This window comes from Sebastes umbrosus, chromosome 19 (assembly GCF_015220745.1).
Source record: "Sebastes umbrosus isolate fSebUmb1 chromosome 19, fSebUmb1.pri, whole genome shotgun sequence".
Taxonomy (NCBI): Eukaryota; Metazoa; Chordata; class Actinopteri; order Perciformes; family Sebastidae; genus Sebastes; species Sebastes umbrosus.
The window spans coordinates 10250415-10261913 of record NC_051287.1 but is presented as its reverse complement, the minus strand read 5'-3'; the positions used below and the strand labels follow the sequence as shown (position 1 = coordinate 10261913).

At 39.1% G+C, this 11499-nt stretch overlaps 1 protein-coding gene and 1 long non-coding RNA gene across 4 annotated transcripts in view; one reads left to right on the top strand and one right to left on the bottom strand.

Annotated features, from left to right (window-relative positions):
- The window catches only part of LOC119478465, a 23269-nt gene extending 11992 nt beyond the window's left edge, over positions 1 to 11277 (top strand). The window contains exons 2-3 of the long non-coding RNA XR_005204452.1: positions 9000 to 9010; positions 11268 to 11277. This is a non-coding gene — a long non-coding RNA (uncharacterized LOC119478465). The remainder of the gene's footprint in view (positions 1 to 8999; positions 9011 to 11267) is intronic.
- The window catches only part of LOC119478463 (transmembrane protein 230-like), a 47608-nt gene that overhangs the window by 10944 nt on the left and 25165 nt on the right, over positions 1 to 11499 (bottom strand). The window contains exon 1 of one of the 3 annotated variants that reach the window (XM_037753224.1): positions 170 to 313. The exons of the other annotated variants lie outside the window; for them this stretch is intronic. The gene's annotated coding sequence lies outside the window, so the exon portion shown is untranslated. Of the gene's footprint in view, positions 1 to 169; positions 314 to 11499 lie in introns of those variants that run through there. 3 annotated transcript variants of the gene reach the window in all.

The following is an 11499-nucleotide window of genomic DNA, read 5'->3' as shown; positions in this document are numbered from 1 at the left end:
TGTAGCTGAGGCTTTTTGTGCAGCAAACAAGTATAAATAAAGATGTTCACTGCTTATTAGCCTGCTTTGTTTGCTCATGTCTAATAAACACTCGCATAATTAGCTGGAGCATTAGCTTCTCTGATGCAACGCTCCCAAACATCTACCTCCTCTAAGCTTCCTCTCTTACCTTCACTGCAGGTCTAATAAACACCGTCAACGATGTTATTCTGTAGCGCAGACTGCTCCTCTATGGCGCCACATATACATTGTTGTCATGGATGGAAATATGCGTCAACAACTTCCTTATTTACAAGCATTGCGCATGCGCACATAAATCCTTATCCTGTTTTCTTGTCTTGTTGTTCACAGGCTTCATGTCCACATTAGAGTTAGAGTAACAACCCAATCCCTCAGCATTTCAACCCCATTAAAAGTACAGAGGTTTTATCAGATAGATTTACTTGAAGTATAAAAAAAATAGAAAGTTTTGCAGCATATTTGCCTTATTCACTATTATATTGTTATTGTATTATTGGTTTATTATTGGTAGTGATAATGAAAGTAAAAGTAATGTTGTACCATATCAAAGTGGGGCTGATTTTAATGAAGTTATAGTAGTAGTTTAGTTTAATCTACAGTATAACAATTCTTCATATAATATAAAATGATGTTATATTATTATTTAGTATAAGGCCTGTGTAAACAATTCTTCATATAATATGAAATGATCTTATAGTATTATTTCGTATAATACGAAATAATACATAAACAACTATTCATAATATACATTTATATTATTATTTAGTATAGGGCCTATGTAAACAATTCTTCATATAATATAAAATTACCTTATAGCATCATTTAGTATAGGGCTTATGTAAACAATTCTTCATATAATATAAAATTACCTTATAGCATCATTTAGTATAGGGCCTATGTAAACAATTCTTCATATAATATAAAATTACTTTATAGTATTATTTAGTATTATCCTATGTAAACAATTCATCATATTTAATACAATTATCTTATATTATTATTGAGTATTTAGCCTATGTAAACAATTCATATTATATAAAATGATCTTATATTATTATTTAGTATAGGGCCTATGAAACAATTCATCATATAATATAAAATTATTTTATATAATTATTTTGTATAGGGCTTATGTAAACAATTCTTCATATAATCTAAAATTATGTTATATTATTATTTAGTATAGGGCCTATGAAACAATTCTTCATATAATATAAAATTATTTTATATTATTATTTAGTATATAGGGCCTATGTAAAGTCTTAATCTGAAAAGTACATGTAACAACTGATGTATATATTTTCCTCTGAACTGTAGTGGAGTACAAGTATAAATGTGAATAAAATGGTATAACACTTAGGTAAAGTACCTCAAAACTGTACTTCAGCACAGTAATTGAGTAAATACACTTACTGTTACATTCTACCAACAAAGCTTGGTTATCAAATACTTTATTCCAAAACTGCAAGACAGAAAAAATATCCTACCTGTTGCAATACTCCGTCATTGCAACACTGTTACATCCATAAAATAAATAGAACTTTCAATTGTGAGATATGTCTTTCCATCATTGACCTTTGTCCATTGTCCAACAACGTTTTCTTCTCTGCCCTTACCCTGGCCACACTCCTCTCCTTGGTCTTTCAATGATCGTCCTGAATGTGTTCATAAAAAGCAGCCTCGTCTTTTCAGCAAAGCATTTTTTTTTTTAATGCTCTTTCCTTTTATAAGACCCTAATCATAAACTATTACGTGTTACATGGTGTCCTAGCTTGCTGTGTGATTTTGTATTCCAGGCACGCAGATCTAAAAAAAACTCCATCCTTGGGTTTGTCAATGCTATTTTTCTTTTTGTTAGATTACCATCTTAATTTGTAGTTTCATACCAATAATTTTATTGTAAACTCTATTTTATCTCCCAAACTCCTCTTTGTAATCACATCCCAGTCTATTTGCTGATTGGCTTTGCAGCTATGGCGCTGTATAGTACTTTCCGAAAAAGATCCATCAGTTTGAGATGTCTACAAAATGGATTGCCTGTCATGACAGTCATATTATTGTTATTATTGTTAAACTGATATGGATTTTTGAAAGCTGATGCTATTACTAATGTTTTTAAGAACTTGCAAAGAGCTGCGATTCTCCAAAAATACATTTATTCTGCATTTCCACCAGATTTATATTCTTTATACTGCGACAACTCAATTTGTGCAAATGAAAGGACGACTGTCTCATCAAACCCACACAAACTATTTTGTATTTTTAAGCTCTGTGATAGAAAACAGATATAATGCAGCCTTTGTTCAGCATGGAAACCACCATCATCTAAAGCTATTACAGTTTTCCCCTTTGAAATTGGTTGCTTGTTCGGGTGTCAGCTGAGAGTCAATCAGCTTTGTCATATACAGACATTTAGATTTGAAAGTTCCATAAACATTTATCAATCTGATTTGGAGAAATGCAGTATGTTCCAATCAAATCATATCAACTCAGGAAAAATATGACTACGGATTGCTTCACTGCTAAGCTAATCTTAAGAGCCTTTGCAGACTATCAACAGCATCAGTCACCCCCCTCTAGGCAGCATTTCTTCTTCTATCAGTGGGAATCAGAATCAGATAGGAGGAGGAGGAGAGTTCATACTGTTCGGGAAATCGTGATACAATTCTTTTAACAGATAAGCCATGAAGCTGCATCACAAACATAAGAGCTCCAGGTACTGCATTTTAGCTCAAGTTGTTTGTTGTGTACTTATGTTAAAGGTGCTAAATGCAAGATTGGGAGTATTCCTATTGCACCTGCACGGCTCTCAACCATAGACTATACAAAGATGGACAACATGACAGCTCCCCAAAAGTGAGGCCAAAACATCTCAATCACCCCCTGGTGTCTGGCTGCAGTATAGGTCATAAAGCCCGCCTCCTAACTCATAACCATCATCCATTCACAACTTTTCTGTCTCTCTCATCTCTACTGGCTCCTACTCTATCAGCTGACTGTGGGTGGTTCATTCTTAGATAACCAAACATATTCTGCCACGCTCTCTCTGAGCCAATCATATAGTTGAAATCACTTTTTAAAATTGTTCTCCTAACTGCTGCTGTCATTTGCCATTTCAGTGCGACTCGATGTAACCCACCTCCACCCCATTTTCTCCAGTCTTCATCATATTCAGTGCCCAAGCCTGCTCCACATCCCTTCATTGGATCTTCAGCTACTCCCTTCACCACCACCACCACTACCACCAGTGTCTAGACTCCAGGGGGGATATACTCTCATCACTACCCCCTTTGATATACTACGTCACGATGGAGTCTAATCACCAAAGACTTTGCACTATTCTTTTTATCATGCATCATGTAATAAATGATTGTTCAATCGATACAGGATCTCTCCTGCATTGAAATACCACATATATACTCCAAATGACTTATCAGCAACATTTCTTTCTTTCGATATTAAATCAAATAGCGCAAGCACCAGACCCCTCCACAACTGAGACATTTATGAACAGTATTAAAGTCAGGGAGCAAACTAAAATTGAAGTAGCTCCTTATCACTCATCAGAAAACTTCATATGCAAACTTTTCAAAGAACTCGTGGTTTCCTAGATTTTTACAAATACCTCTGGTCAACTACATTGCTATATTTGTTACAAAACAGTCCCAAATGTTCTTCATTATTTAATAGCCAGTCATGAAAAATAAGTCTTGAGGTACACAGTGCACATGCGGTGAACCATTTGTCAATTGCCTCATGGCACTTTAATAACGGGTATAATCCGCCGGGCATCAGAAAGTGCTGAAAAGATGCTGCTGAAAATGAATACCAGAATTGATGCCATGGTGTATCTGCTACCATGGAAAATCTTACGTGGCCTGCCGTCTTATTCTTTATATTCACAAGATGTTCACGCCTGCTGCTGCTCCAGCAGTCATAAAGAAAAACTCCAGAGATGTACACGGTGCCTCCTCGCCTGCTGTGGTAGAGCTGGCAGGACATCGTGTTCACTTCGACAGGCCCATAATGTACCCACTGGTGCGTTGTAAAGTTTTATACTGCTCATCTTTTCTTAAAGCGTAAAGGTGTTTTCTATTGTTAATGCACCATAAACAATAAAATAGGAAGATGTGGTATATAGACATGCACACACATGAGCAGTCCACCCCAATCACATCAATGAAGATAGACTAAATATTAGAACCCCTCCTTATTATAACACAATATTATTAAAAGCCACAAAAATGACCATGAAATAGAATCAACACCTCTCTAAAACAGATTCAACAAAAACATTCAATATCATAACTTTGATGAGGGTAGAATTTAATGCAGGGCTGTTGTGTTGGACATTAAAGGTGCAGTGTGTAAGATTTGTCGCTATCTAGTGGTGTGGTTGCAGATTGCAACCAATAATTTACACTGAAGAAAGCCTAGGCTGACCATTACTATTTTGATAATTGATAAATCGTTTAAGTCATCTCTTAAAGGTACAGTGTGTAGGATTTGGCAACATCTAGTGGTGTGGTTGCAGATTGCAACCAACTGAGTACCCATCCGCTCATTCCTCCCTTTCCGAGACTGTGGTAACATGAGCCACCGTCTGCAAAACTGTGGTAACGCCTCACTCAGAGGCCATGCTTACCATAATAACACTAGGAGCAACAGAAGTCAGACGGCGGCTGGCGGTACCACGGTTTAGCACTCCGGGGCTCACGTTATCGCAGTTTCACAAGTGTTTCGGAGAACTACGGTGGCCTTCAGGTAATGTAAAAAAGTGAGAAACCCTTTTTAGAGGATAGTGGGATTGGGCCAGTTTTTCATGATATGTCCCCTTTAAACAAATGTTGCTCAAATCAATAAATGATGGTATCATTAGCCTTCCACATTTCAAGCTAATCTTCTAATAAATCCCTTAATGTGAAAACATGAATAATATCTAACCCAAGCAAACAGACCAATTTGATAGTGATATGTACGGACTGACAGAACCAGAGAGCTGTTTGCTTATTCAAATCAATGTGTTTGCAGTAATTAATAGGACATTCCTCGAGCTGGCTTAACCAAGTCCCAGCCATTAATTCCATGCCATGAGCCATCTTTCCATTTCATTTCCATCTGAGTTTTTTTCCTCTCCTTGCCTGTACTGTTGATGCATCCATCCTGGTTTTCTGTCGACCCCAGAGGCTTTATTCGTTAATGAAACAAAAGTGCTCATTTCAAATTCCATTTACCCATTCTGAAGTGCATTCCATGATTAATTGAACCCACCATATCTTTTTTCCCAAACAAGTCCCCTGGTATCACCGGCATCCACCAGCATCTCTGCAGAGCCCTGCCCAGCACAGCAAATCAAATTAGGATTGACATCATTTCTTTGAACTGCCTACCTTGCTGTGTCTACACAGGGGAGGAAAACAGTGTGTCATACGTTTGATGGATGTAAGTGCACCATCAATCTCTCTCTAAAAAATGGTCTGTGTGCTAAGAAGGCTGCACAGAGATGTGTGTCAGCGTGCCAGGACATTACGCAGGTTGCTGAGCTTGCTGGGAAATTGATAGGGCATGCCTGTTAGACCCATAGTAACAGATGGAAGATGTTTGAATGGGAACATTCAGCACGTTCTCATGAAAACCTCATAAAATCATATGAAGCCTTATTTACTTGAGATATTAGAGCTGCATTGATTGAGTTTGGCCTCTAGAGGGGCGTCAGCTAGTTGGGAACATAGACTATATATAAGAAGTGGACGTAGTCACCATGACGTCACCCATTGGTTTGTGGACTACCATTTTGAAGCCTTGAGTTCAGCATTTTGGTCGTCGCAATCTTGTTTTTTTGCAACCAGAAGTGACACGAGAGGGTGGAGCCAAGTACAACCGAATGCTGAATAAGACATTTTAAGGTGACCAAAAAGGTTATAATTAACTTTCATGATCTTAAAACACACTGAGAAAGCTGCGGCTCGCCGTCACCATGTTGAGAACCGTTGAGCGGCAATAGAAATGTTCCCGATCCCGTATTTAGCTCCTTTAAGGTTAAGCATTGACCTTGAATAGTTAAGGTTAAGCATTGACCTTGAATAGTTAAGGTTAGGCATTGACCTTGAATAGTTAAGGTTAGGCATTGACCTTGAATAGTTAAGGTCAGGCATTGACCTTGAATAGTTAAGGTTAGGCATTGGCCTTGAATAGTTAAGGTTAGGCATTGACCTTGAATAGTTAAGGTTAGGCATTGACCTTGGATAGTTAAGGTTAGGCATTGACCTTGAATAGTTAAGGTTAGGACAGCTCGTTGGGCAGCGAGTCTCGTGAGATTTTTTGCAAATTTTCGCAATTTGTGGGTTACCTTCTAGACACGACCGAGGACCCGCTCCCTATGTAGATATGAAATGCTCATTCCAAGCTAACGAAAAGACAATGGTTATTAGTTTCAGGTGATTATACTCTAATGAAAACATAGTTATGAATATGATATTCCATTTCTACTAATAGATCCCCCCAAAGTGCCACACACTGTTCCTTTAAGGCTATAATATAATTCAGAAAACTTTTATGGATTGCTTTTGAGTCGAGTGTGGCAAACAAATATCCATCCATTGCAGACAGTAGTGCCACTGCAGTATCACTCCCCCTTTCCACAACCCTGCGCGCCAGGCTTTTACAGGCTGACTCACAGAAAAACACCTCAGAGCAGTGAACCAAAAGCTCCATATGTACTTGTCATCAGTTGCAGCGAGGATACCAGTTTTATGTTTATATAAACAAGCTGAACCTTCACACCAAAACCAAAAAGAAGTAATTTATTTGTAGACCACATGACCACAGCTGGGATATTTTTGGAATATTTAAGATCATATTTATAAACTGTTGTGCCCTGACAGAAGAAAGGTTGAAAAACATCATTTTAATAATACATGGTATATTCACTAATGTGACAATGCATTGAGAAGGCAACACATCTGCATATTGTGGAGGAGTATAATAGAATCTTCATGTATCTGCTGATGCTTGAAAACAGGCCATTGAGACATTAAGGTTTTCTAAAGGTGCGTGCAGCTACTGACTAAACATGCAGCAGATCTTCATTAGAATTAAAGAGATGCAATGGCTATAAAACCGTGTTAAAGGCCCTTTGGGCAATGAGGTTTATTTTATACAGAAAACAAAGGCTGGCCCACACTAAAAGCTTTTTCAAGTCTTAACAGATTTTGAAATGTGAGAGCCCGGACACGTAACGACATGATATGTTCAATTTAACAGTTTTGTTCCTATAGTGTGTGGGCAACGATTTGGCCAAAACAGCACAACACACACTTACAGATTCATTCATGAACAAGAGTCCAAAACCAACCATTTCTGAGGTCCATCTTGCTACTACTTTATGTTTCGCGTTTTGCATTAGCTCATTCATTAGCCGTGGCCAACATGACGGTTGTGGTTGTCCTTCCGCTTCAGTCAGCTTGGTTCTCAATTGGCTATCATTCTTTCCAACGTGAGATGTTTATTATTTACGATTTGAAGCCGATCGGAGGATATAAAAAACACTCATAGCACACCTCACACCACAGGATTATCTTGAAAGAATCTTTAGAACCATCAACAAAAATCGGGGCTTTGCTGACGATTGTCGGGACTGGGGGGAATCGGGCCTAAAATCGGCTTGATTCTCATGTAGGGCTTAAAAGTTATTTTCTTAAATGTCAATAAAGTGCTATGCGGGTGAACATGCTCTGTGTTTTAAAGGTGAAAACTGAAGACTAAACATCAGCCGCCTTCCACCAACTTGATTTCTAATTTCCCTTTAATTTTCCCATTCTGCGGAAATGGAGGTAGACATTTTTGCTTAGCGGAGTATATTAAAAGTTTAAGGAGCTCTGTAAATAGTTTCTGAATGTCTCGTCCCTTTTTCTCATTAATGAAATCATCCAGGATGCTGGTGTTCAGCCAGCCTCGCTCCCGCATTCAAGCGGCGAACTGGATGAACAATTAGGCGCACTAATCTCATGAGGGCATGCCTTTACCTCCCTATGAATAATTTAGCATTTAACCAGCTGCAGCTGATAACAACGAAATGTATTTCCCTCTGCCAAGCGGGGGCTGCAGCCGCGTGCGTTTTTGCATTCCCCTGGCTATGACAGGAGAGTGTAGGTTTTTCCCCAAAATGTAATCACTTTCTGATGTCTGAAGTCAGCGAATGTGAGAGAACATCAGTTATGAGAGGATGCCCTGAGTGCTACAATGGAGTAATGGCTCTCTGAGATGCCTGTCCACCCAAGGCGAGGAACCTGACCTTTAAAGTGAGAGTTTACTTTTATATATGTTTTTTGTTGTTTGTTTTTTAGAAAGCTCAAGAAAACTACAGAGAGCTAAATACCACAACCACAGACACTCCTGCCTCATGGGATGAATGACCAAGAGATCAATTTAAGGTCAACAAAGTCAAAATGTTCTCTGCATGAGCATCGCACATCACAGGTTAGCAAACTGACTTACCTTCAATAATCGCGCAACAAGAAGAGAAAGAAAGACTCTTATTGAAGTCTAAAGTGCAGTTTGAGTTTGTGAGTCATTCTCTAAACTTTGAAAAAGAAAAACTGTCAAGCTGTCATTTCAGGGCAGAAACCCACAACTCTTCATAGTCTACATCCGATAGAACTTCATGACCTACGCAAATGAGCGGACGGGTTCAGGAAGGAGGATTTAAGACGAACGCTTCTTCCCAAAAAAAACTGCCTTAGGTCTCTCAGTGTTTACGTTTCTTAGATCTTCACACAGAGAAACTTGACACATACCTTAAAGGTGCGTCTCTTGAGACCAGGTTGTTTTCATATTTAGTGCCACTTGTTTGTCATAAGTCAAAATTTCTCAAACTAATACAACAAATATTCAGTACTTACTTGCAGACCAATGCAAGTCCATCAAAATTCAACAAGACACAACTCCAATATATCATGATTTATTAGGTTGTTATGGAGAATCCTTTCCAGTTACATACATGCCATTAGTAATGTGATCTTACAAAGGGAAATGCCACCTTAATTATGTAATCAGTATGTTGTTTCCATGGCCTAGTAAAGTTAAACATGAGCTGCTCTCTCTCAAAGCCAGAAACCAGAGAAGGAAGTCTCAAACTAGTGATGTCATCGGGTCTGGAGCTGCTCCATAGAAAATGAATGGGAGAGTGATTTTGTGGTCCCACATAATGTTCGTTTTCTTTTTTACACCCAAATGCTTGTGGCGTTAGATGAAAAGTCAGGGGATTACTAAGCCCTTTAGGATTCATCCTCTGGCGACCATTAACGTCTTTACAAAATTGTGTGGCAATCCATCCAACAGTTGTTCAGTCTGGACCAAAGTGGTGGTCCAACAGAACGACATTGCCATCCATGAAGCCAAAAAGACATGAACACATCCCTCCGTGTGAAACACCGAAATAATGGAAAGAAATTTTTAAGCCTCTGCAGAGCTCTGTTTGTGTTTGTGGCAATGCAGTCAGGTAGAAGTCGCACAAGCATTAGCCAGCAGCTCTGTGCTCGTGCCCAGTATCTTAAAAGCATCACCGAATATCCATCTACAAAGTGTTATGTTCCTCACCTCGCTCTGGGGCGGAGGGATCTGTGCAGTATCCACGAGGTGAATCCAAATAGGTAGTTTCTTTTTACTGTTCTCGAAGTCGGGAATAAACTTCAGTTTACTGACTGAAGCCAACACTCTGTGTAACGATCCAAATGTTGTCAACATTTTTTAGGCTTTACTATTTCTACTTTTTATAACCAATGTAAATTCCACAGATTCTAAACAATAAAACACCTTTTTATACTCAGACAGGGAGGCCAGCCTAAGGACAATATACTGTAGGGACAAGCCCCAAATGAATACTGAAAGTTACAATATACACCCAAAGACTAGAACGATCCAAACACTAGATCAATACACCCCGTGGCAGCAGACTTATGAGACGACTCTGTCATTTGATGATGAATGCATCACCTTGACATTCGAGACAGAAGTGAGAAAATAATCTCAGAGTGAACACTGCTGCCAGGGCCCTCAGCGGAATCTGCGACACCTGCGGTCAGGTCACGGAGCCGTCGCAGAAGCCATAAATAACTCAACCTGAAACAATAACCTGAGAGAAGAAATAGCCAATTTGTCATCCTTGAAGTACTAGTGATCTACTGGACCCCTCCCACACCGTTCAGAGTCTGCGTCAGTACATTTGGTATCCCTCTGTGAAATAAAGCCAGGCACCACCAGGATGGAGCCATTCCCTTTGGCCCCATGGGGCAGCACATATCCCTCATCATCTGACGGACTACAAGTCCTGCAAAACAGTGGGCGTCCCGCTTTGTGGCAACAGTTTGTGTTTTGCTCTTTCCTGTTTCAACATGACAAAGTCTCTGTGCACAAAGCCAGGTTCATAAAGAAATGTTTTTTTTTCCGTATATGGTGCGTAAGACCTGACTTGCACACACATCAACCCCATCCAACACCTTTGGGATGAACTAGAACGCCGACTGTGAGACACCAGACTTCAGTGTCAACCTCAATCTCACTCATGGCTGAATGAAAGCAAGTGCTCGCAGCCAGGTACCAAAATATTACCGCAAATCTTATAACCTATACCGCTAGTCCGGTTAAAATGTAGTTTGTCTTGAGAGTTGCACTACAGAAATATCCATGACTTTATTCAAATCAAAAAGAGTTTATCCCTTTGGGAGCATGAATGTGGTCCGCAAATTTCATCGCAATCATCCCATTACATTGTTAAATATGAAATCTATAATCTGGTGTTGATGCTATATTTTATAGTCTAAATTGGAAAATGGTTTCGTCCTCTGAGGAGCATGAACATTGACTGTATATAAGAAGTGGACGTAACCCATTGGGTGGACTGCCATTTTGAAGCCTCGAGTTCAGCATTTTCGGCCAGGTAATGAATCAAGTGGGTCATTTTCTCATAGACTTCTATACAATCAGACTTCTTTTTGCAACCAGAGGAGTCGCCCCCTGCTGGCTATTAGAAAGAATGCAAGTTTAAGGCACTTCCACATTGGCTTCACTTCTCAGCTGTCAGAAAACTCAGGGCTATCTGCCCATTAGATATAAATATTTCTGGTGCACCAATGATATTTTGGACCAATGGCGATGCTGATTTAAAGAGCACATGGGAGTTTTCCCTCAAGGCTTTCTGCCTGAAAGGGTTTATTTTAACCCTACTCCCATATGCGAAGAAGCAGAAGTAGAAGTCAGGGGTTATAAAAAACATTATTCATCCTTAGAGCACTATGAATATCTCCAGTGAATACAATGATGGATTTATGGAAATCCAGCCGCTGGACGAAAGGTCAGAGTCTACAAGTTCAATTTGTAGTCATTCATTATTTATAATGATTCTAGGAATGTTTTTAGGAATAAAATGTTGTATAAATCAGGCTATGAATGACATATGAACAAACCCCTCTGTAAAAATCT